At 41.2% G+C, this 26692-nt stretch overlaps 1 long non-coding RNA gene across 1 annotated transcript; it reads right to left on the bottom strand.

Annotated features, from left to right (window-relative positions):
- Positions 1-6233: 6233 nt before the first annotated feature.
- LOC135270728 (uncharacterized) lies at positions 6234-10263 on the bottom strand. The gene is made up of 3 exons (XR_010338855.1): positions 9809-10263; positions 8067-8176; positions 6234-6592 (listed from the first exon to the last, which is right to left on the bottom strand). It is a non-coding gene; the product is annotated as an uncharacterized LOC135270728 (long non-coding RNA).
- Positions 10264-26692: the final 16429 nt, after the last annotated feature.

Here is a 26692-nt window from a genome sequence, read left to right on the forward strand (position 1 = left end):
TCCCCTTAGTAATTCAGACTGATGACTTGGCTCAATGTTGAGTTTGACACCTCTCCTAAGAGCAGTGGTGATCTGCAGCTCCAGGCTGGCCCTCACATCCCCAAGTCCTCAGCTGGGACTCACCAAGAGAGGATGCGAGTCTTTTACCCTTCTTAGATCTTGCTCAATATTTATCATGCTCTTTCCAGTAAGAAACTGTGCTATTTGATCATAATAGGCCCCTTCTCCCTTCTAAAATCCAGTGTGAGATTAGAGAAGGAGGAGGTGGTGAATAAATTAATAAAAATATATCTAACTTTGAGGTTTCTTTTTTTAAGTAACTAATACCTGTCATGATCAAACTTTTATGAAGTAGTCACTGAAAGTTTCATGGGAATAATAATTGTCATACCGAATCAGCCCATTCACCACAGACACACACACACACACACACACACACACACACACAACATACTCATGTAAAATCATTTTGAAATAGATTCACATGAAGTTGCAAAGATATGCAGAGAGGTCTCACATACGCTCACCCACTCCACCTCAGTGGTTCCATCTTCTGTAACTATAGTGCAATATCAAAACAACAAAATGAGCTTTGGTACTCTGTGTAACACACTATTTTAAGAATCTTATTATCTGTTTCTCCAGCCAAAGCCTCCTTCTTAGAAGCCATAATGGACTCTCACTGTCAACGAATTAAGTCAGAATTGTCCCTGCGTGTGAACCCAGGTTTGTGGATTCAGTCCAATTGTTTTGGTTTATCTTTGAATTTGGGGTATGTTTCCCCAAATTGAAAATTGACATCATCAGACTAATTATGTATGATGCATACTCCAGTTACCTGCTTGTGAGACCTGAAATATTGGCATGAGAAATTAGGAAGATGAAAAATTAGTGAAAAAAACCCTAAAGTCAATGTTTCTTTTCTTTAAGAAAAAAAAAGCAACTAAAATGTGTAGTGATCAAAACTTCATGAAGTAGCCACTTGGAATGTGTCCAAATATTTGACCTCCTAAGTCAGTTCATTCACTACATCCACATGCACACACCCACAAAATGCATATCCAGGCATAGATAATACACATATAGATGCACACACACCAACACCACCTATGCACTTATGTACATAAAAAGGAACACATGGATACCACTTTCTTTGTTACTATATTTCCGTCTGTGTCCTCAGCCAATGTTCCTTCTCAGGAGTCAGAACTGACTCACTGGCTATCAATGAATCCAACATCAAGACACAACTGTCCCCTTCTTTGGACCTGGTCTGGTGGATTCAGCCAAATTTTTTTTGTTCATCTGTGAATGGGGTTATGGATCCCAAGAGAAGGAACTGAAATCATCAAACTAATTTTACATGATGTACTAAGAAGAACGTGGTACCACATGAAAGAGCTTAGTGATTAGTTTACCAAGCCATCCACATCTATGTAAATGACCTGTGATAAATGACTGGTCAGCCAAAGGAACAGAAATCATGTATTATTTCCGCAGTTTGAAGTGAAATGCCATTTGTATTTATCATTGTTCTGAAGCAGCACAGCAGATTGTGTGGGACAAAACTTTCTGCAAACACGTAAGTGGACTTCCTAGTAAAAATAAATTATATATGTATATGTAATTAATGAATTCTATATATGTAGATATATATTTAAATCAGAGTTTCCATACTTGAATTATTAAAGGTGACTTGCAAGATGGTGTTGTGCCGGCAACCATGTAATTCACTTACAGAAATTTACAAGAGTTCTGAAGGTGGAAATATTTTAATGAGGTCAAAATATTTTGCTTTTTGTTTAGAATTTTCTTTTTCTTTTTTTTTTTTTTTTTTGAGATGGAGTCTCGCTCTGTTGCCAGGTTGGAGTGCAGTGGTATGATCTCGGCTCACTGCAACCTCCACCTCCCAGGTTCAAGCAATTCTCCTGCCTCAGCCTCCTGAGTAGCTGGGACTACATGCGTGTGCCGCCATGTCCAGCTACTTTTTTAATTTTTAGTAGAGACAAGGTTTCCCCATGTTGGTCAGGATGGTCTCCATCTCTTGACCTCATGATCCACCTGCCTCAGCCTCCTAAAGTGCTGGGATTACAGGCATAAGCCACTGGGCCTGGCCTTCATTTAGAATTTTCATCATAGGTCCTGAGATTCAGAAAATACACTTGCAGCATTATCACCATAATTTTCCGATTTTTTATTCCTCTGTTTCATTTTAATTTTTCTTTTAGTTTCTCTGGATAAAACATTAGTGTAATTAAATGTGTGGGTGGCAGTCTCTTCACCTAAAATGTCCATGAATCTTAGGGCAGCACTGTCTAGAGAGAATTGAAATAATCACAATATAAATGAGGCATTTGGATCTACTAATGTTTCTCATAAGCCAAGACTACCTAATGAATTTACCATGGAGGCCTCAGATAGCTACCATTGATCATTTTTTGAGCACTTGCTATGTGCAGGTTTCGTGCTGACCGCTTTAGGTAACATCGTCTCTTTGATCCTGAAAAATTTCCATGCAGCTGCTATTATTGTTCCTACTTTATAGGTTAAGAAACTTCAGTTCCTAGAGACTGAGTAGCTTGACGAGGATCACAGAGTAGTGGAGCTGGGTTGAAACAGACCCACCAGACATTAAACCACTGTGTTTAAGCATTATAGTTCACAGCTCTTCACAGAGGCTAAATGCCGCAAAGAAAGGCAGTGAGCTTGAGCTGTGATGGGAAGCAGCACAGGGGAGCATGAGCTAATCAAGCCTGGAGCCTTGTGAGGAGTATAAGCAAAGACACAGAGGGAGGGAGAGTTCACCGGAACTAATGAGGGAGGGTCCACAGGCCCTGGGAAAAGGCCGGTTCCGGGAAATTTCCACACTTGAGGAACCGGGGAATTATTATTTTTCCAGCTGAATGGCAAATGATTCCAGTTCAAACTGTCTCTATTTGGCTCCCCCAGTTATTGGTTTAGCTGGGGCTGCACTCAAGAAAGACGCAAGTGTGGAATATGAAGTGAAACAGAGAAAGAACATAAAACACCACTGATGAAGAGAACTGGGCATGATTCAGGGAAAAGACAGTAGCTCCAAAGCCACAGTGTAAAGGAAAAAGCAAGCAGATTCGGGGTTGGAACAGCAAGAATTTTTCCCACCAGTGCATTCCCAGTGACATGTCTCTGTATACGAAAATGTACATCTGTGAATCAAGAGTTTCTATGGTTAAATATATGTAGGTAGGTCTGTAGTAATTTCTGCAACCTATCCAGTTCCACTGGGAGGGACGTGAGATGATTTACATTGTTTTCTGTCCTGTGGGATTAAAATTCTCTAACTTTTCTCACCTTGAATTTTATTTTATTTAGTTTGCTCCAAACTCTAACACAGGGCTTCTCAAACTTCAGTGTGCTTATGAAACACTTGAGAACTATTGTTAAATCAGGTTCTTATTTAGTAAGTCTGGGGTGTGGTCTGAGTTTCTGCATTTCTAACAAGCTCCCCTAGAGATTGGGGGATACCCCAGTTGGGGTACCACACTTTGAATAGTGGGGCTCTAAGAAATAAATTGTACTAGCACAAGAGGTGCAGATTATTACTTTCTCCCAAGAAATCAGCATCTGTGTCCATCCTCTCACTTCCCTTTGTCTTCTACTATCTTTTCTGCATGTTCTAATTTGTGGCTAAGGCTAAGGAAAGGATGTACGGTAGGTACACAGCAAATCCCAGGTTTGTAGAACTCCCTCCCTTCCCAGCGCCTGCTTACTCTTCTATCCGCCTCCCTCTGCCTGATCCCATCTGGATGGCTGGACTTCCTTCCTCTCCAGAGGGAATTCCACTGAAACAGCTGCTTCCTCCTCATGCGTGTCAACCAGTGTTCTTATAGAACTGTCGTAATCTAGAGCTTGGAATCAAGCATGAGAAATCAGCAGGTCTAGGCTTCTGCCCTCAGTAAGTGAACATCCAAACCCTTCAAAGGGAAAGAGATGCCTATTTTCCTCACCCAAACCACCATGATTTATTTTGCTGTTGTTGTTGTTTCTTAGCCATTCATATTTTCAAACATCAGCTGTGGGTCTGGCTCAGTTTGAGACTCAGTCATCAAGACCATATTTGGATTAATTTCGTTCCAGGTCAAACATTCCAATTTAATACATTTATCCCATGATTTCCTAATGCTATCAAATGACACATCGTTTTATTTTTTTTCTTTGTTTTTCTCTTTCAACTAATTTATTTAATGGGTCCAAAATGGGTGATTAGAGCACAAAAACATGTGGTATCCTAATTGGATTTTGAAAATGTGTAAACATGGCCCTCCGGTGGCTTGCTATTACCATCTGGACCAAATATAAACTTCTGACCATTGCCTTCAAACTCTCCTTCACCCAGCACCACCCTATGGCCACTCTCATTTGTGACTCCTCCTCTCCAAGGTCCCTCTGCTCCAGCCAGGCTGCACTTCTTATTTTTCAGAACCAGGTTTTCAATTTCCACTTCAAGGCCTCTGCCTGAACTGGTCTACAGAGAAGAAACAAGTTCCTACCTTCCATTCTCTACGCCTTTCAGAAGGCTTCTGAGATTTCACTCTTAGAAATGTTTCCCAAACTAACCCTATCCATTTTTTTCCTCCACTGTGATCCCTACTTTACCTCAATGTCTGCAATTATTTTGGTGAAGCTCGTGTTTTACTTGTGTCTATCTATGTGGCCCATTGAGTCATTAACAGTAATAGTAGCAGTCGTTCTTATGTGTTGGTATCTAAACCAGGTGCCAGGGCTCCACCGTGAAGAAGCAATCAGTGTACTTAATATCACAGTTTACATTCAGGTTTGAGAAGGTAGATAATGAGTAGTAAGTGGACAAACAATTATTTCAGATGGTGAAGAAGTTCTGCTGGGTGGTGTGAGGCTAGAGGGCAGGGAGTAAGCTTCCTCTTGATCTGAACTCTCCATCTCTCTGAATGCACTTCACAAAATTGTCCACATTCAGTGGAAACACATGTAGGCTTACTTGGTTGAGGTATGCACATCAAAGTTTGCATGTGAATACAGCACATTATCTCAAGGGAAGTTCTCTGTGAGGCCAGCCATGCCTAGGAAAATATCACCAAAGAGACTGATCACTGATTTTATTGATGAGAAGGTACTTTTCTGCAGTCTTCAGTATAGCCCAGAGTTTCTCAAACTTAAGTTAGACACATCTGGGGTGCTTGTTAAAAGTCAGATCACATAATGGAAACATTGTATTATAGCTTTTAAGGGACAAGAATCAGGACGCTAAGATGGATGAATATGGAGATAGATGGAAGGAAGAATGGATGGTGGATGGATACGCAGATGGACCCAGTGACCCAGTACTCTAAATTAGGAACCAAACTCACAAGAAGATTGTAAGCAAGTAGGAATATGATATGCTATATATCTCCATGACTTTACCTGTCCTGTGGTAGTGGGCCTATGATTTGGGAATGTAAGCTCAATCAGTCTCCTTCCTCTAATTTTTATGAAGAAATGTTTTATTCATTGAGCCCTAGGTATAAAAATCATTTTGAGAATTAACAATTAACATAGATTCATAGACTGTGTGAAACCTAATCATTCCATTGCCCATCATTTAACATATAAGACATATAAGTGGCTTTTTTCTTTTTAAGAGAGAGACGTTGTCACCCAGGCTGGAGTGCAGTCGTGTTATAGCTCACTGTAAACTTGAACTCCTGGGCTCAAGTCATTCTCTCACCTCAGCTTTCCAAAGCTATGGGATTAAGGTGTGATCCAACATAACTGGCTAATTTGTATTTTTTAGACCTATATTTTCCCCCAAATAAGTCACTTTTAAGCCATGTTCCTTTTTTGCTCGTGTGACAGGACATTTAATACTACTGGAAACAAAGATATGGCCATATTTTCGCAAGACCCATCAAGAAGCCACCATGCATCGGGACCAGACACCACCCCTCCGGGTTACTACGAGGCAGCAGGAGGGACCCACTGCCAACAAGCACCTCCGCATCCTGCCAGGCTCTGCACAGTCTAGAGAAGGTGGCAGAAGTGTGCGTGAGACAGGCCCAGGGAAGGGCACGTTTCCCCTCCAGGAGCGTCATTCATAGTGACTGGCAGGCGGGACTTGCAATACAAGGAAACTGTCATCTCATTTCCCACCTAGAGGACCTCTGAGCTTCCAGAGTTGGCAGACTCAAAATGTCTCCATAGAAAATGTGGAGCCTTAAGGTGTGATACAGGCAGAGAGGATCACGCAAGCTATGGCCTGCTTTCAGTCTAGGAATTTCTGAAGGCATTGGTGTCGACTTGGAGGAACTGTGGTATTAATACTTGGGAAAGGGAAGGTGATCCCCAACCCACCTAGTTTTCTTCTGTGCTCAGAGGACATGAAATAAGACTGTGACCTTTTGTTGGCTCCACTAGAAGAAACCCGGTGTGAGAAGAGGTGCTGAAGCCAGGAGGTTCCTCCAGCATCCACCGTGTTTTCCTCCAGGGTCCACCAAGTGGAGACCTGAGATGCCCTCCTAGGGCTGATGGCAGACAAGGCTGCATTCAGGAGGGTGCGGAAAGCTTGAAAACACATACATCACTTGCATGGAAACTCCTAGAGGAAAATGGAACCAGGAAGAATCAGAAGAGTGCTCAGGGGCACCTCCCTCCCACAGGGAAATGGCCATTTAAGAAAGGATTTCAGTGAATTCCCCAGCCCTCCTTTGGGCTCCCCAGAAAAGCTGAAGAGGAGGGGGAGGATAGCATTGCTCCGTAGCCAGATTTTGCCCCCCACCCTCTTTCTAAGCAGCCAGAGTCACAGCTCTAGCTTTAAATTGGATATGCAATTAAGGGTTTAAATTAAGCCACACTAAGTTTTAATTACCAAATGTGACCAGGAAGTTATGGAATACACCCAAGATTTTGTTAAAGGAAGAGAAAACTGTGGATTCTACATAGCACAATTGAACACAACGATTTTAAAAAAATACATAAGACCATTTAATTCTTTCTTTTTTTTTTTTTTTTTTTTTTTGGATTTCAGTTGTAATTCCTTCAAGATTCCATTGTCATAGAAGCTTTTACTTAAAGCAAATTCCATGCGCTCATGGTCAAATAATCCAAGAATGTTAATTTCCCTTTTCTTTTTCTTATTTTTTGCATATTTCTGGGATTGCATAATGTAGTTTCACTCATTGATTATCCCACATTATATTTTTCACCAAAAGTTCAAAGTCAAGTATTTGATCACTTGCAAGGGAATCTGTCTGGCACTGCTGACTAGTTCTCCAGAGAAGAGAAATTAGATGAAGTGCCAAAGCATTGCATCCGGTTCCCTGGGTGATATCCTAAGCCGTGCACACAGCAGGAACAATACTCTTGGCCAGATTCAGAGAGGAAGTCATGAGCTCCCATGCTAAGTATATTCTTGGGTCTCCCCTTGTTTACATTTTGCCACTCTTGTATATCCCTAGCTTTACTCTGGATTAAGAAGGTCTTGACTTGATGTACAATGCTCTTGGAAAGGCCTGTTCAGTGAGGGCCATCTCACTTGATCAAACAGGATCATGCAGACAAATCAGTTGTGTAATATTAAGTAGGTTGGGGTGCCACTCCAGAAACAAGACCCATCTTTTGTTTTTGAATGATGACTGACATACCAAAATATTTGTTTTATTGTCATCAAAGTTAAAATGAAAAGCAAATATATTTTAAAATAAAATGGTATTTGTTTCTGCTCCTTAATATAAGAAAAATTCTGAATCTCTAAGCTTAAGATTTTTCCATATTAATAAAATAAAAATTTTTCCAGAAATCTCCCTGAGGCCCCTCTTCTTTAAATTTATGTCAGCTTCATAACCAACTAATAAGGATATATGTTATAATAGAGCCCATCACTTCCATGGATAATCATTTCACAATCTTTAGTTAGTTATTATTCAATTGGCCAAGGTACTCAATCAATAAATGCCATTCTATGTGATCACTGTGATGACTGCCAAATTATGCAATCTTAAAATGCGGAAGGAAAGAAGTCAAGAAGGAGAAGGGTGAATATCCAAGACAGAACCAAGTATTTTACAACAGGCCTTTCAGGTAGACTGGCTGGATTCCATATAGGCTCATTCGTATCTGGAAGTCTTTATCATTGTCTTAAGCCTGGAAATCAATGACCGCCATCCCCTTGAGAGTCTGAAACCTGAAACAAGCATATTTCTTTAAGCACCTTTGCAAAAATACTTAATTTTCCATGAGAACTCACTGTCTTGACCTGGCTCCTGGAATTCCAGGGAAAGGTGGAAAGTCGAGTCCAATAAATGAATAACTTTCAGAAACTTCAAACTTCATTATTTCTGATGGCAACCCAAAGCTTTTTCCATTATAAAAAAAAGAGGGGGCAAGGTATTTTGCACTCAAGTAGCTCTTTCAAAGAGGAGAATGAGAGCACGCAGCCCTCTTTACCCTGGTGAGAGCCTCACATTCTATATCTTGTTGGCTCAGAGCGCCTTTGTTTGGAGTCCAGCCCTTGGTTGAGGGTCAGCTAATGAAAGAGGAAATGAGGTTCAAATTCTTTAATTAGTTTTGTCAGTGATTCTCTATGGTTGGCAATAAAAGAAATACTTTCTGGGAGATCAGGTTCTCGCACTGAAACTTTGGATAGGATAAAGCGCTTGAAAGGCCAAGATCATTTTCAGCTCATTGTTCTAGCCTGTCTCTGAACTGGGCTTTTTACTGAAAAGGTTTGGAGCCAAAATTTTTATGTCATCTCCACAATTATGTCTCACAGGCACCAATAAGCATGTCTCTTTCTGATATTTATTAATGCACAGAAACCTGTCATCTTAAAAGGACTTCACAAAACAGTATATTCCGCAAGCCAACTGGGAGAAAAACAAGTTTTGTTTGGGAATGTTGTGAGCGAACGTTGTAGTCTCGGTTACACATTTCCTGGAATGCTCGGAGGTCAAGTTCCCCAAAGCGGGAGTACTTATACAAGGTTGACGGCCACTCACCAATGATGGGGAAACTGGCTGAGAAGTCAGTATTAGGGGTGAGGGAAATCAGCACAAAAGCATCTTTGGAATGGCCATGCTCTTTCCTAACAGCAAGTTCTATGCTCTGATCTTCACGTATGTCCTTATAAGACTGACCACATAGCCTGATACAAAGGCAGCAAACCTAAACATAGGTAACCTCACTGATACAGTCATGAACCCAGATGGAAATTCTTCCTACAGCACAAGGTAAAAACAGGATTCCAGTGCTACCTCAAAATGCAACATTGCAAACTTGAACAAAACCCACAAAGGAGAAGTGGCCATGTCTTCCCAGCTTATGGAACAGCTGGAGTTTGTCTACAAGAAACCACACCCTGGACCTCCTCAGTGAGTCACGGTCCTTCTTCCTTGGGGATTACCCGCCTTGCTTCCTGATAGAGAAGGCTTTATATGGAGACACCTCTTTTCTCCCTCATGGGTTGGGAGCTGGGACAGGGAGAAAGTTTCCAATCTAATATTAATATTCAATTTCAGAAAAGTGTTTCTTGGGCAGCCTGACTTGCTTCGATAGGTCTATATCAAACACAGAGCATACCTTCAGCTGAGGGGTAAACACTAGCTTTCTGAAGGGTACTAAATCTCCTCCCTCAAACTTCACTGTCCAGGAAAATTTAAAAAGTAATTCCTTGTGAAAATCACCTCTCTGTTTCTAGGCACCAGATGACTCTGAAAGTCATGTTAGATGTACATCACATGCACCCAGGAGAGAAACTCAAGCACCAAGACAGCAAACAATGGCAAAGAGACAGCATAGAAAGTATGCAGTTGCTTACCATTTCGGGGGCAAATGCTCATCAATGTTTATTTTTTCCATTGCAGATATGTATTTTGTGTGATTCTTCAGGGACAAGTCCATCAATGTCATAATAAATATACTGCTCTAAGTTCCATTAACTTCCTGCCACATCTTGGGAGCTTTCTTCCCAGGGAAAGGGATCGGTCACTTGTTTCAGGGAGAAAAATATTGAGATGTCAGTTATTCTTTTTTCCACAAGGGTAATGTACTATACACATAATTTGTAGAATATGTAACTGTACAGTAACTTTTTAGTGTTATTTGGCTCTTAATTCAAAACACTGGCTACATGTTTCCAAATGGCAGGGAGGACAGGAATTGCAACTTAGTGATATCCCTTATAGTTATTCTCTTCCATAGCCTACACGAGGCATCTTGTTAGATCCACAGCAGTTCCTCTCTGAACCTGATGGTATTTGTGATTGTGACCATGATGTCCCATTGCAGATGTCTGCACATGATGCTGGCCTCTTGGCTGCAACCATGTGTCTCCCAGTGCTCCAGTTCTGCAGCAGTGTTTGAAGTTTTCATGCTGGTTCTTTTAAATTATTTCTTCTGCCCACCCTGCTTAGGATTGCTCAAAAAATAGCAAATAACAACAATACGCCTGCCTCAACTTTGTCAAAACAAATTGCCTGGGACTTTGCATAAGCCACATTCAATTTATGAATAAATGAAATGGATCTTCTCGACCAACCATGACAATAAGCACTGGCCTACATATTCAGGGCCTGAAAGAAGTTGAGGCAATGGGCCTAATGAGAAGCAGTCAGCGAATCTAATGAGAATCAGACAGAAGGCCTAATGAGACATTTAACATGCTCTGCCTCTCCCTCCTCTTTTGTTCAGTTTTCATGGGAATCTGTGTTTGGGGAGCTCAGTTGCACTGGCTACAAGCAGATACATATGGCCTTAGTGGGGCGATCCAGGAAGCAATAGAATGACATAAAGATGCCCAGGGATGGGGAGGGTGGAACTTGGAAAGTGTACCCAAAGGCCATGATAATGAGGTGGGATGGATTTTTATTTTAATTGTATCTATGCCTTTCCCAGAATACCATAGAGGCATACAGCTATGGATGATGATACAATAAACAGGCAAGAGATTCCAATTGCATTACATCACTGCTCCTAGGGAAAGAGAGATAAGAAAAGCATGCCTGTGCTATTCTGTTTCTGACCTTTGTCGTTCAGAGAGAACCTCCTGGAATGTAAGTGTTGCACAAAGAAGGATACCTGGGATTGTCTCCGGATGAGGCAGCATTGCTTAGAACACTAGGTGTTTTCATTTGTTGATCTTGGATGGGGTTGGCAGCTAGAGAGATAGCTATCAAATTATAGGTTGGGCTGGGCTGAAGTCTCCATTACCTGTGCTGGAGGCAGGGAAAGGAAATAGAGAGACATATGCCCATGCCAGGGTTAGAAATTTTGTCTGATGCATGGATTTAACAGTTTGGGAGTATCATTTGGTTTTGAGAAAGTAGGCAAGATTTCTGTTTTATTTAGCTTGCAAGCACAGGAAATTTGCACTGGCCCTTGTCGCCTGCCTATCTAATTAACAGAGTCTTTTTGGATATACATGCTCTTTGTTTTATTTGCTTACCCAAATATATGCTTTAAATGCAACCCTATCCCTCTCTCTATCCATCTGTTTATTTACTTATGACAATTCTTCTTTTGGTTGTCAAGGTCCAGCTTCTGCTCGCCCACCTGTATCTGAGTTAAATCGGAAGGTAAATGAAACAGGCCTGCTCTTTGGTGGCGCCACCTAGTGGTCTCCCATGGCAACACAGTTCTCAGCAATCAAATGACTAAGGACTTAGATGTCAGAATATTATGTAGGTTGGTGGAGAAGGGCAGAAAAGAAACGCACTGACATTTATTAAGTTCCAGGTGCTAGGCTCAGAATTTCACACTTTTCATCTCTCTTAAGCTTTATAAAAACTCTATGTGGTAGATAATATCATTCCCTAAATACTTCTATTCATAGCTTGCATTCATTGAATGATTCCTATGGTCAGGGCACTGTGTTAAATGCTTTATATACCATTGATTCATTTGTCCTAGTAACAGCCCATGAGGCATGAATTATGTGGACTTTTGAGTCTAATTGTCAGGATCTGTAACAAGCCCCAGCCCTTTCAAGCTGTCCCTATTTCATTTTCCTCACCTATAATAGTAGCACATACATGATAAAGCAGGTTTAAGAAACAAATAAGACTTCTAAAGTGCTTCAGAATGTGTCTGACACCTAGTAAGCATTAAATATATGCCAGCTAGTATTATCATCTGTGGCCAAGACTTTTGCCCCAGTGCAGCTAAACATTGCTGGACAAAAACCCAACTATGCTGATTGGTCCTCTAGATTTGATGTTGTTAAATCTAAAATGGACACTCATTCATGCCAGGCAGCCCTCCTTGGGTTTCCCTTTCATCTTCACATTTAGATTCTCCCAAACAACGATTTCTCACCCTTCTGCCCTATCTTCTACATCCCTGCCACCCTCACTTTCAGCTGATGGCCGTGCCTCATTGCTGAGAAAGTAAGCAATCAGCTAGGAGCTTTTTCACCTCTTTGCCACCATATTTACTGACCTGCTTGTTCTCTGTCTTCTGTCTTTTGATAAGGGATAAAATTCCCATTCTCCCCTGGACACAGTGGCTCATGCCTGTAATCCCAGCACTGTGGGAGGTGAGGCAGGCAGATCACTTGAGGTTGGGAGTTTGAGACCAGAATGGGCAACATGGCTAAATGCTTTCTGTACTAAGAATACAAAAATTAGTCAGGTGTAATGGTGTGTGCCTGTAGTCTCAGCTACTCAGGAGGCTGAGGCAGGAGAATCTCTCGGACCCAGGAGGTGGAGGTTATAGGAACTGAGATCACATCATTGCACTCCAACCTGGGCAACAGAGCAAGACTCTCAAGAAAAAAAAAAAGTTCCCAATCTCATGAAAAGGTGATTGCTCCAATTTTGCACCCAGCTCTCATGCACTCTTATCATTTCAAAGACTCGACTCCTGCCTTGACTAAATCATCAAATTATTTCTCTCTACTGTATTCCTGCCATCAGCAGACAAACATGCAACTTTAAATGATTCTTGTCTGGAGGCTACTTCCCTGTTAGGTCCTAAATGTTTGTCTCCTTCTAAAATGTGTACATTGAAATCATCACCACCAATGTGATGGTATTAGAAGATGGGGTTGTTAGGAAGTAATTGTCATGAAGGTGGAGCCCTTACACATTGGATTAGTGCCCTTATTAAAAACAAACAAACAAACAAAAAAAACACCCCAGAGATCTTTCTCACCCTAGTAACAGCAGGTGAAGATACAAAAGAAATCCACAGTCTGCAGGGCCTTCACCAGAACTGGACCATGCTGGCACCCTGATGTCAGATTTTCAGACTCCGGAACTATGATACATCAGTTTCTACTGTTTATAAGCCACCATCTATGGTACCTTATTCTAGCAGCCTGAATTCAGACATTCCCTCCAGTTAACATCCCATTCTCAGTCCCCATTTTTCTAAGTAGACTTTCTCATTCTTCCCACAACTCATTCCAATAAGACTTCTATTCCCCCCATACCTCTAGTCACCAAGAATGCTTATGCCACCTAATCCATGGTGTCCTCTCTCCTCACTTTATATCTCCGCAGGTTGTTATGCATCTTTGTGTGACACTCCTTCTCTGAGTTTCTGTGACACCACACTCCCCCCTTATCTACTGTCCTCTAACTGACCTTAAATGCTGCAGTGCCACCCCACAGCTTCAGCCAACCCCTTCCTCCTCTATCAGCATCTTCAACTGAGTAATGTCATGAGACTCATCATTTTAAATATCATTTCCATATAAACATTGAAAGTAGATATCTCCAGCCCTGATCCCTCCCTGAAACTCCGAACTCAGAGACCACTCTTGTCTGTCATCTCCACATGAATATATAACCAATACTTCAAACTGCCACAGCAAGAATTCTGATGCCACCCTCACACATGTTTCTTTTCCAGTTTTTAAATTTTTCCTCAGTAAGTAGCATGACTATACACCTAGTTGGTCAAATGCAAAGCGCAGGAGACAAAACCTAAGAGCTGTCCCTTGATGCCTTCCTTAACCTTGAAAATATGTTGTGCCTCAGTCTATTCTTCTCCATATGCACATTTTCCCACTTGCAGGGGCCCCATCATTTCTCGCCAGGTCTGTGAAATGTCTCCTCACTCATCATCCTGATTTCATCCCACACATCTACAAGCTATTCTCCATACAGCAGCTGGAAACATTATTTACAAATATAAATCAGATCACACCACTACCCTCCTTTAAATCCATCCAATGGCTTCCTTTCACATTGTAATTAAATCCAAATTTCTCACTCTGGCTTACAAAACACAATACAGCATCTTTAAGAAAAATGATAATGACGCTTTTTCTTCATTTTGAGAGTTCTCCAATATCTTTCCACCAAATTCCCTTCAAAAAAAAAAAAAAAAACTAAGTTAGGCAGAGTCTAACTTAGTTGCTTACAGTTGAAGAACTGTAATTACATAGCCTCGGATTAGAATTCATTTAATGTCTGGCTCTTTGTAGGAAAACATTTGGGATATGGATAAAATATGGACATATCAACCAGATTGCAAACTCCTACCATCCAAGACCAATTTAAGAGTGTGTGTGTGTCATGTGCCTGTGTGCATGTCTATGCTGTGTGTGTGTGTGTGCCTGTGTGCACGTGTGTGCCTGCGTGTATGTGTCCGTGTGTGTGTACAGGTATCTAAGTATAAAGTGTGTAAGTATAATGAGGAATGCATGCACACACACAAACATGATGCTTAATAAGAACTTGTTGAGTGCTTTGAATTTGAATTACAATTGCTCATGAAATCCGCCTTCTCCCAAATCTCAAAAACAAAACAAAACAAAATCAAACACTCCCATCTTGTTCTGGAAAGGAAGAGAGCTGGCAAAGTCATGGCCTGTTCAATAGGACTGCTGGACAGGGCCAACTTACCCATGAAGCACCATGCTTGGGACCCATGGTACTTTTAGGGGCCCATGAAAATGTTTAAGTTTCCTTTAAAATCAAAAGAAAAAATTAATATAGTAACAAATATATAATAATAAATTCAGCTTGCATTTTTATTTATCTTTATGCCAAAGCAGTCGTCAAATGTAATTGTTAAATTTCTTAATGGATGAAGGATTAAGAAAGCAGGCATTCTGGAAAGGTAAAAGTCCTACCATGATCCTGCTACTGGAGGTCTTGCTCTCTGCAGGAAAATTTGGGGAAGGAGACTTTAGAATTTCTGGCCCCACTGGAATCTCATTGATTGGGGAGTGGGCTGTTACCCAGAAGAAATGAGCTAAGGAAGCAAAAGTGGCAGCATTCTACTACATTTATCCTGTTTTTGTTTAACACTTACATAGTGTTAAAGTGAATGCGAGGCACGATTCTACTTGCTTTGCAAACACAAAGTCATATAATCCACAGTCTTCTCATGAATGGGAAGTACATCTCCACGTACACCCAGGCTTACTATGTACGTCTCTAACTCTCTCTTGGCCTCTTTCTCAACGTGGATGTTATTTAAGGATCAACAGATTCAAGCACAGAAATTGTGAACCTGTTTGTTGATGTAGGAGGCATGAAAGAATTTCAAGACTAATTATTTTTAAGTTTTAGCCCCAAAGTTAATGTTTGTCAGATCTTTTCATCTCCTCAGTGATGGTTGGTCTTGCTTCGGGAAGACAAGAAGAATAGTTTAGAAAGAAAAACAAAAAAAAGCAGAAGGGAACAGTCTGTCCTTCAGGCAGCACCCTCAATCTACTGATGTCCTCACCTAAACTTACAAAGATTGAGCTCCAGGCTCTCCCAAGTCAGAGATAAAGTTAAAAGTGTGTCACCTCAGCAGCTCACAGCACAGCGGTCTCTGTTGTGCCACACTGCATTCCACAGAGGCAGGTGTATGTTACATTTGCATTGGGTATATATTCACATGCGTATGGGTACCACTGCTTAAATTACCTGTTACAGAATCATAAAGGTGATCCCTTTGCAGTGTTTTCTTTTTCTCTTTTCAACAAATTTTCCGCATAGTGAAATTCCAAGTTAAGAATCACTAGAATCTGTGCTCAAGAGAGATCACCTAAGCTTTTGTGATGTCCGCTGTCACGAAGGGCACAGGGAAAAAGAACTTGCTTTGGCTGGGAAGACAGAGTCAGCGTTGTCACAACCAATGAGGAGAAGCTCATTGTAGAGCAACGCTTCTCAATTCTGGATGCTCAGAATTTCCCTGGGGGACTATCTATAAGACACCAGTACTCTAGGCTTTACCTGGGCCGATTAAATCAGAACCTTTGAGATTGTACCTGGGCATCAGCTTTTCTAAAAGCTCCCTAGGTGATGCTGATATTAAGCCAGCACTCAGAAAACATATTAATTTAGTAACAGGTAGGCATATGAGCTACTAAATTTTCCAAATAACACCAACCTCTGTACCTACAAAGTGCCATAGGACTGCAACTTTTTTCATGTCATCCTTGCTCCTCTGGGTTTATTCTAGGGCAGTTTTTTAATTTAGTAGTGATTATGCACTCAATTCAACACACTAGTTCCTTTTTTTTTTTTAATAGAGTCTTACTCTGTCTCCCAAGCTGGAATGCAGTCTCATCTTACTGCAACATCCACCTCCCACGTTCATGTGATCCTCCAGCCTCAGCCTCCTGAGTAGCTGGGACCACAGATATGTGCCACCATGCCCGGCTAAATTTTGTTTGTATTTTTAGTACAGATGGGGGTTTCACCATGTTGGCCCTGTTGGTCTCAACCTCCTGACCTCAGGTGATCTGCCTATGTCAGCCTCCCAAAGTGCTGGAATTACAGGTGTGAGCCACCACCCACACCTAGTTTAAAATCATTCCAGAATTAAGTCCTCATTGAAAATTCTTCTTAAAATTGCAGAGAGGCCACTGAGAGATCCCAGGGATGGACTCCAGGACCACGGAGAGATTTTCTAGGAGTAGATGGTGAGCCTTGGACAGGTTGCCTACCAAGATACCAGGGCAGGCACTCTTAGAGGAAACAGTCTACACCATTGTCAAGACAGGAAATAAAGCAAGTCAAGGGATCAATATCAAGAAAAGTGATTTTAGGGAAAAGTGAGGCTTATCACTTCCATTCAACACAGATTTCTCGAGTACTTTCTGTGTTCCAAGTATAGGGTCAGGTAGGTGCAATCCCACTGTCTAGGATCTGAGAGTTTAGGAAGGAGATGTCATCAAATAATTTCAAAATTATGTGGGAAATTATGCGCAGAGTGGGAAGACATGTTTGATCCAGGGTGATGCATTTCTAAAAGATTCAACCTTATCTACATCTTGAGGAGTGGCCATTATCCAAGTGAAGCCTGGGAATACCTGGGGAGTGGCCAAAGGAAGGGCGAAGTCATGATTCAGCTGATGTGTGTGTTGGGGGGTTGGTGGTAAGAGGGCCATGAGCTGTCTGGTGATCAAAGTTTAGAATATCAAGCAGGAAAGAGCAAGCTCAGATTCCCGTGGCTGATCTGTGGTGCCGGCTGCCATGTGGAGAATAGAGCTGAGAGCGGGGCTGGTATGGAGAACATGTTGAGAGCAGGCAGATGGTCCCAGAAAGGTGAGGGATGGTGGGACCTACAGCAGCCCACTGACAGTGGGTGTGCATGTGAATGGGACAGAAAGTAAAATCAGTGGGACCTCATAGCTGATGAATGTGTGGGATGAGGGAGGCAGAGAGTAGATTCCAAACAAGAAACTGTCAGATGCTCAGAGAATGTCTTCCTCAGGACATGGAGTTTGAAATGGGTAGGGCAGGCAGTTTAAAACAAAAGGCCACAAACCACGTGAGGGCTTGGGGTGCCAGGTTTTCATGGGATGCCAGCTGTGTGGCTTGGGGCCGGCTCAGTCTCGGGTTGCGGAGCCCCATTGGGCATCTGCAGAAAGTGAGGCAGAAAGACCGTGCCTGTCTCCTTCACTTCCATTAGGGGTTTTACTCATCGCATTGACAGTTGGGATTAGTACTTTCCTAATTCAATTGTTTTTGTAAATCCCCATTCATCTGATGATTGACGACAGGTGGCTATAAACTGAGAAATGACAGAGAAAAGTTTGGCTTCTCCTCGCTTCTCCCCTCAGTAAACCAGAGGCCTGGAAAATCTTGGGGCTGCCTCGGGAAATGTAATGCACTCTAAATTGGGAGCTGAAGGAAGGTGGAACATTTAAATTAACCTCCAGTGGAAACCTCAATCTGCTTGTTATGGTCATTCCTGGCACAAAAGGCATCCCATTTTTGGCTAACATCCAGAAACACAAAATTGGTAAAATTGCAGGACGGAAAGTTGGCGTGGACCGTGTGGCAATTTCCCTGGTCCCCACCAATTCCCTTGCTGTGGAATTCTGTCTAGACTTGGCTTCAAGTCACATTCCTTCAGCCTTCAGTAGGCAGAGGTGTCCAGCTCTTGCAGTGTGTACATGATTTAAAAAGAACTAAGAACAGGCTCTCAACAAACCACTGCCTTCTAAAGGTCAATTCTCACTGCTCCAACTGTGACCGGGAAATGCAAATATATTCCAGATCGCTCAGCCCACAGGTGCAGAAGCTGAGGCTGCAAATTTCATGTGCAGACTGGCGAGGTCCCTTCTCTGAGCCTCCAGATGCACAGGGAATGTTTTATGTACAGGAAGACAGAGGCTACACAGTGACAGCTGGGCTTCGGAGAAAAAAAGTATGGACATGTAGTTAACTCTACCACAAATCCCCAAAATTCAAGCCACCAACATAGGAGGGAGAAAGGGAGCAGCCAGGGAGATTTGGTCCACACATTCATTCCAAAAATGTTGAGTGCTGATTATATGTCAGATATTTTTTTCCAACGATATTTCTCCATCTGTGACAAAATTGCTCACACTGGAGAAACATGTTTCCTGCCACTCAGAAGGCACTTTGCAATTCAGGGGGCTAGAACACCAGCACTCCATTTGCCTCTGGTGTATGATATCACCAGAAAAGTGCTTTTGCGACTTCCTTTTATCCAACTAATCTAGTCCCTTTTCATAAATGACCTGGAGAGAAATATACCCTGAGAAGTGAATTTCACAAAGGAAGCAGTCTGCCTGAAGGCGGCTGGAGACTGTTCAGCTCGAGGTACAACTGCCAGCCCTTTCTGTGCCTATAGGTGGATTGCCAGGGAGCTATTACCATGAAGGGCCATAAGGTTTTAAATTCTCCACGTATAGAAATGCTAGCCATTTTACATGATGATGATAGGAAAATAGACTGAGAAAAATATTAAAGGAATTAAGATGAATGAAGAAAAAGCAAAAGAAGAACATAAAACTATTAAGTGAGGGAAATATTCAAGGACTAAATTGCACACAATCCAGGGCATTATTCATTCTGAAATATTTATTGAGCACCTATCACTTTTGAGCTATGCTAAGTGCTGAGGATATAATAGTAAACAAAGCAATAAATGATTTCATGGAACTTTCATTATAGTGATGGAAGAGAGAAAACTATAATCATAATCATAATAATAGCTATATAGGATACAGAATGCTGAGAAAGGGAGGAGGCAACTGGGATATAATGTGTGTATGTGTCCAGTGGGTGAGTGCTAATTTGCTTAATGAGTGTCAGAGAAAGAGACACAAAGAAGATAACATTTAGACAGAATCCAATGGCTAAATGAAAGAGTCATTCCCTGAGCATACAGTTGACTCTTTGACTTCCCTGCCATCTCTATTCCCAGTCCCTAGAGATTAGCTAGTGTTCCCTTCCCTTTCAGCATCCTTCATTGCATTATCTATCAGAATCGTACAGTAGGTGAAGCTTAAGGGAACATGTGATTTTTGGACTGTGTGTTAGAACATTTGTGTCACCATAGAGGAATACCTAAGACTGGGTGATTGATAAAGATAAGAGGTTTAATTGTCTCACAGTTCTGCAGGCTGTACAGAAAACATGGTGCCAGCATCTGCTTCTGGTGAGGGCCTCAAGGAGCTTACTGTCATGGTGGAACAAACCCGTGTATTGCATGTGAGAGTGGGAGCAAAAGCAACAGGGCTCTTTTACACAACCAGATCTGGGGTGAACTCAGAGGAAGAACTCACTCATCACCAATGGCGGTAAGCCATTCATAAGAGATCACTCCCATGATCCAATCACCTCCCACCAGACTCCACCTCCAACACTGGGAATCACACATCTCAACATGAGATTTTGAAGGGACAAACATTCAAACTCTAGCAGACTGCGTGGACTAACCCATATGGAAAATTTGTGGCCTTCTGTACCTTCTCTGGCCAGGCCCTGCATTTCCTGGTTTGGATACTAGGTGGTTTCTGAGCTTTTCCTGTTTCTTTAAAATGTCAAGAAACCAATCCACAGCATGTGCTTCAATCTCTTTAGACTTGGGGCATGGGACTTTTTAATTCAGATCAAGGAGTTAGAAAAGAACACTATTAGGAAGCTGACAGATTTCCAAAATGGGGCATAACTCTTTTAGAGAAGAGGGATGTGGATATCTTCTTTCTTCTTTTCCAACTATACATTAGATTTTGGGGATAATCTCAATCTAGTTTTAATGATATGAAGAAACTGAACTCCATCCTTTTGCTCGGATGTGGTTTATTAGATTAGGGAGATCTCTTTGCCTTCAAACTGAATACCGACTGGACACCCTCAAGGGGCCATGGGGTCTATCATTTGGGATCATGCTCTGGCTGTCATGTCCTGATCTACATTGCATCCCTGGGGACAGAGGTGATCACATGATGTGAGACAGTATGGTGTACAGAGGACATGATAGATTTCCAGAGCAGCTTGTCACCTTTCTCTCTGCATTGCCCCTTCCTCAGACATACTTAAGGCCCACCTTATTGGGTTCTAGTGTCATAAACATAATTTTACAGCTGGGCAATTTGGTAGCTAAGCTGCCTTACAACTCTTGTCCCTACAATCCTTTACAGTTGAATAATGTTTTATTTGCTTGTTTTTCAAAGTTCACTTGTTCCTGATAATAGGGTTACTAGAAAACTTGTGCTATTCGATAACCATCATTTTACAGATTAAAAAGTTGAGTTTCAGGGAGGTTAGATAACTTGTCCAAGGAACTGAGTAGGTCATTTGCCAGCTCTGAGCACCATTCAGTTCTTCCAGTTTCAGATCTATTGCTTTTCAATCTCAAAAACGCACACCCCTGGGATTGGATTCTGGCCACATATAAAATGCTTGCCAATGGGAAACAAATCACCTTCTTACCTACCTCCTATCAAGGAGTAATTTGCTTTGCCTAGACTCATGAAGGAAACTGCAGATGAAGCTGCTTCCTGTACAGCAAGAAGTGAACACCCAACAACGAAGGCAACCAGTGACACAGAGAGCCTTTCATTTCCCATCTTCCCTCTGAGAAGCTCTCCACCCAGGCCATAGCCAGGATTCTACCAATGCTTCCTGACTTTTGAGCTCAGTTCCATTTGTAAGCCTCTCCCATTCAGCTCTGCAGGATAAGCAGGCAGCATCGGGGCATCTCCTTTATCTCCCATAACTGAGCTCTCTTCCTCCATAGAGTGAGCAAACACAGTGCACAGAACACTGAGCACATCTAGGATTGCCCTGAAAGAGCTTGTCATTTAGTGGGCAGTATAAAGACTTCTTGAGAATGAAAATAAGGGTGATGAGATCCACTAGAGCGTTGTGACCCAAGAAGTCCACAAACCAGAAGATCCGTATCACCAGGAGGTGGGGGCTAGTTAGAAACAGAAACTCAGACCTCATGTAAGAACTCCTGAATCAGAATCTGCATTTTAGAAAGATCCCCAGGTGATTTGTCCACATATCCAAGGTTGAGAAGCCTATACCAGATAACCTATTTCCCTCTAGCCTGCATATGGGGAGGCCTGTGCCCTGATTCCCCCTTTATTCTTTTACCTATCCTCTGCCCCCATAACTGTGTCTGTGTCTGCCTGCCTCTCTCACAATGCTCAAACCTCACAATACTCTTGCTCTTACCTATATGCCTAAAATTCTCACAACAGCTCATAGATATGTTTTGTTGTCCCCACATTACAGGTACTGAAACTGAAGTTCAAAGAGAGAATAACTCACCTAGGGAAGAATTACTGCTAGGCGTGGCTGGGCCTGGAATTTGAAGCGACGCTTGGTTCACTCCAAAGCCAAATCTCTTCCCATTATAACCAGAACAACTCCATACAAAACTCCTATGGCCCATTTTTCCTAGAAAAACCCTTTGCAGAATATGGGGAAGCAGTTTTCTCAGATCCCATATACCCACAAGAGGAATCCTTTTGTCAGAGGTGGTTGAACCAGGGCGACTCCATCTTGAATAGGAGCTGGGTAAAATAAGGCGAGACCTACACTGGACTGTGTTTCCAGGAGGTGAAGGTATTCTTAGTCACAAAATGAAATAGGGGATCAGCACAAAATACAGGCCATAAAGACCTTGCTGATAAAACAGGTTGTGGTAAAGAAGCTGGCTAAAACCCACCAAAACCAAGATGGCTTTGAAAGTGACCTCTGGTTGTCCTGACTCCTCATTATATGCTAAATATAATGCATTAGCATGCTAAAAAAGACTTCTGCCAGTGTCATGACAGTTTACAAATGCCATGGCAATATCTGGAAGTTACCCTATATGGTCTAAAAAGCAGAGGAACCCTCACTTCTGGGAATTGGCCACCCCTTTCCTGGAAAATTCATGAATAAACCACCCCTCGTTTAGCATATAATCAAGAAATAACAGTAACGGCCAATCAGTAGCCCTTGGGGCTGCTCTGCCTATGGAGTAGCCGTTTTTTATTCATTTACTTTCTCAATAAACTTACTTTAACTTTATGGGCTCATCTTGAATTCTTTCTTGGGCCAAGAAAGAATTTGTCCCTCTCTTGGGGTATGGATTGGGACCCCTTTTTGGAATCACTTTCTCTGGCAGTTAGGGGTTCCCCTCTCCAACGTTCTTGCCACAAAATAGCTGAGAAAACTCAACTTCCATCTTCAAACACCATGCAGAAAAGGAAAAGGCTCTTCTAATACCTGTTTGATCTGGATTTATTATCATTTATTGGCTCAAATTGTTTCATGACCATTCTTTCCCAATCACAGGAGCTGAAAGTGAAAATACTGAAACACTTAAACCAATTGGGGGGCATTCCTGGAGCTGTAGGTGGGTCTTCTCACCAATCACATGGCTAAGCGGGAGGAAGTAAATTGCCTCCTGCCTGCCTCGCCCTAAACAAATCAGAATACAATAGATGAAGTGAGAATGTGGAGGGATACTTCATTTTATTGTGCTTCATTTTACTGCATTTCGCAGATATTGCATTTTCTACAAATTGAAGGCTTGTGGCAACTCTGTGTCCAAAAGTCTAACAGTGTCATTTTTCCAACAGCCTGCACTCACTTCATGTCTCTGTGTCACCTTTTGGTAATTCTCAAAATATTTCCAACTTTTCAAATTATTATTATATCTTTTATGGTGATTTGATGTTAGTATTGTAATTGTTTTAGGGTGCAATGAACAGTGAAATGGCACATCTAATTAATAAATGTTTAGATTGCTCTGACTGCTTCACCAACCAGCATTCCCCAACTCTCTTCCTCTCCTCGGGCCTCCCTTTTCCTTTGAGAAACCACAATATTGAAATTAAGCTAATTAGTAACCCTAAAATGGCCTCTAATTATTCAAATGAAAGGAAGAGTTTCACATCTCTTACTTTAAATCAAATGCTAGAAATGATTAAGCTTAGTGAGGAAGATATGTTGAAAGCTGAAACAGGCCAAAAGCTAGGCCTCTTGCACAAAGTAGTATGTCAAGTTGTGAATGCAAAAGGAAAGGAGTAAGAAAGCAGAACAGCCTTATTGCTGATATGGAGAAAGTATGAGTGGTCTGGATAGAAGATCAAGCCAGCCACAACATTCCCTTAAGTTAAAGTCTAATCCACAGCAAGACCCTAACTCTCTTCACTTCTGTGAAAGCTGGGAGATGAGGAAGCTGTAGAAAAAAATTTTGAAGCTAGCACAGGTTGGGTTGGTTCATGAAGTTTGAGAAAAGACGCTCTCTCAACATAAAAGTGAAAGGTGAAGCAGCAAGTGCTGATGGAGTAGCAATAACAAGTTATCTAGAACATCTTGCTAAGAAAATTGATGAAGGTAGCTACACTAAACCAATTTGCTATGTAGATTAAACATCCTTCTGTTGGAAGAAGCTGCCATCTAGGACTTTTATAGCTAGAGAGAAGCCAACGTCTAGCTTTAAAGTTTCAAATAACAGGCCAACTCTCTTGTTGAGACTAATGCAGCTGGTGACTTTAAGTTGAAGCCAATGATCATCACCATTCTGAAAACCCTAGAGTCCTTAAAACTTATGCTAAAGATACTCTGCCTGTACTCTATACATGCAACAACAAAGCCTGGATGACAGCACATTTGTTTACAACATAGTTTATTGAATATTTTAAGCCCACTGTTGAGACCGACTACTCAGGAAAAAAAAAAAAAAGAGATTCCTTTTGTTAGCTTGGTGCAAAAGTATTTGCAGAACTGCAATTACTTTAGCACCAAACTAATAAAATATTACTGCTCATAAGAATGCACCTGGTCAACCAAGAGCTCTAATGGAGATGTGTGAGATTAATGTTGTTTTTGTGCCTGCTAACACAACATGCATTCTACAGCTTATGGATCAAGAAGTCATTTCAACTTCCAAGTTTTATTATTTAAGAAGATGATTTTGTAAGACTGTAGCTGCCATAGAGCTTGGTTCCTCTGACGGATTTGGGCAAAGGACATTAAAAACCTTCTGGAAAGGATTCATCATTCTTGATGCCATTAAGAACATTTGTAATTAATGGGATAAGGTCAAAATATAAACATTAACAGGAGTTTGAAAGAAGTTGATTCCAACGCTCATGAATGACTTTGGAGGGGTTCAAGACTTCAGTAGAGAAAGTAACAATGGGTCGGGACTGGTGGCACACACCTGTAATCCTAGAACTTTGGGAGACTGAGGTAGGTGGATTACAAGGTCAGGAGTTCAACACCAGCCTGGCCAACATGGTGAAACCCCATCTCTCCTAAAAATACAAAAACTTAGCCAGGAATGGTGGTGCACAACTGTAATCCCGGCTACTTGGGAGGCTGAAGAAGGAGAATTGCTTGAACTCAGGAAGCACGGGTTGCAGTAAGCCAAATCATGCCATTGGATTCCACCTTGGGCAACAGAGCAAGACTCTGTCTCAAGAAAAAAAAAAAAATAGTAACCACAGATGTGGTTGAAACAGCAAGAGAACTAGAATTTGAAATGTAGCCTGAAGAAGTGACTGAATTTCTGCAATCTCATAACACTTGAAAGAATGAGGAGTTGCTTCTTCTTTTGTTTTTTGTTTGTTTTGTTTTGTCTTGTTTTGTTTTTGAGACAGAGTCTTACTCTGTCACCTAGGCTGGAGTGCAGTGGCACGATCTCAGCTCACTGCAACCTCTTCTCCCAGGTTTCTGAGATTCTCCTGTCTCAGTCTCCCAAGTAGCTGGAATTACAGGCCTATATCACCATGCCTGGCTAATTTTTTTTTTCTTTTTGTATTTTTGTAGTAGAGGTGGGGTTTCACTATGTTGGCCAGGCTGATCTTGAACTCCTTACCTCAGGTGATCAGCTCACATTGGCCTTCCAAAGTTCTGGGATTACAGGTGTGAGCCACCATGCCAGCCGAGGAGTTACTTCTTACAGATGAGCAAAGAAAGTGGTTTGTTGAGATGGAATCTACTGCTGGTGAAGATACTGTGAACATTGTTGAAATGACAAAGACAAATTTAGAATATTATGTAAGTTGAAATGACAAAAATGATTTAGAATAGTACATAAACTAAGTTGGTAAAGCAGTGGTCGAATTTGAGAGGATTGATTCCAATTTTGAAAGAAGTTCTACTGTGAGTAAAATGCTATCAAACAGTATCACATGTTACAGAGAAATCTATTATTACAGGAAGAGTCAGTTGATGCAGCAAACTTTATTGTTGTCATATTTTAGAAATTACCACAGTCACTTCAATCTTCAACAACCACGACACCAGTCAATCAGCAGCTATCAACACTGAGGAAATATCCTCCACCTGCAAACAGGTTACAATTTGCTGAAGGTTCAAATTATTATGAGCATTTTTTTTAGCAATAAAGTATGTTTAATTAAGGTCTGTACATTGTTTTCTATACATAATGCTATTGCACAATTAATATACCACAGTATAGTGTAAACATCACTTTTATTTGCACTGAAAAACCAAAAAATCTGTGTGACTTGCTTTATTATATTTGCTTTATTGTTGTGGTCTGGAATCAAACCTGCCTATATACTGAGAAGAAAACAAACAAATAAAAACTATAAAAATTAAGAATGTGCTAGAAATATATTTATTGACAAAGTCATATCTTAACTGGAAAAAAATCAAGTCACAACACAGGAATTTCAGCATTCTCTTATGTCTTTTTTCCCAAGAATCTATCTATGAAATCTAGTATATAAGATGCTAAAATAATAAGTTTATGGGAGCTCTTTAGTTTATCCTTAATGCTTTTCTCAATATTTTGATATTTTTCTTTATACTAATCATAAATTACATGTAGAGCACATATTTAAAGCATATTTTTAAAACACACACTTTTTTTCTGTAGCATTATTATTATCCCCAACCTCAGTATCTACATTTTAAGACCTACACTGCCGTACAGCAGTCTCTAAACTCAGTTTTGTTGAACACTTTCTTGTGGCATTATCTCAATAGTTTATGCCAATCTCCAAAAGATTCCTTCAAGGAGA

This window comes from Aotus nancymaae, unplaced genomic scaffold, assembly GCF_030222135.1.
Source record: "Aotus nancymaae isolate 86718 unplaced genomic scaffold, 86718_ANA_hifiasm-v0.15.2.pri h1tg000065l, whole genome shotgun sequence".
Lineage (NCBI taxonomy): Eukaryota > Metazoa > Chordata > Mammalia > Primates > Aotidae > Aotus > Aotus nancymaae.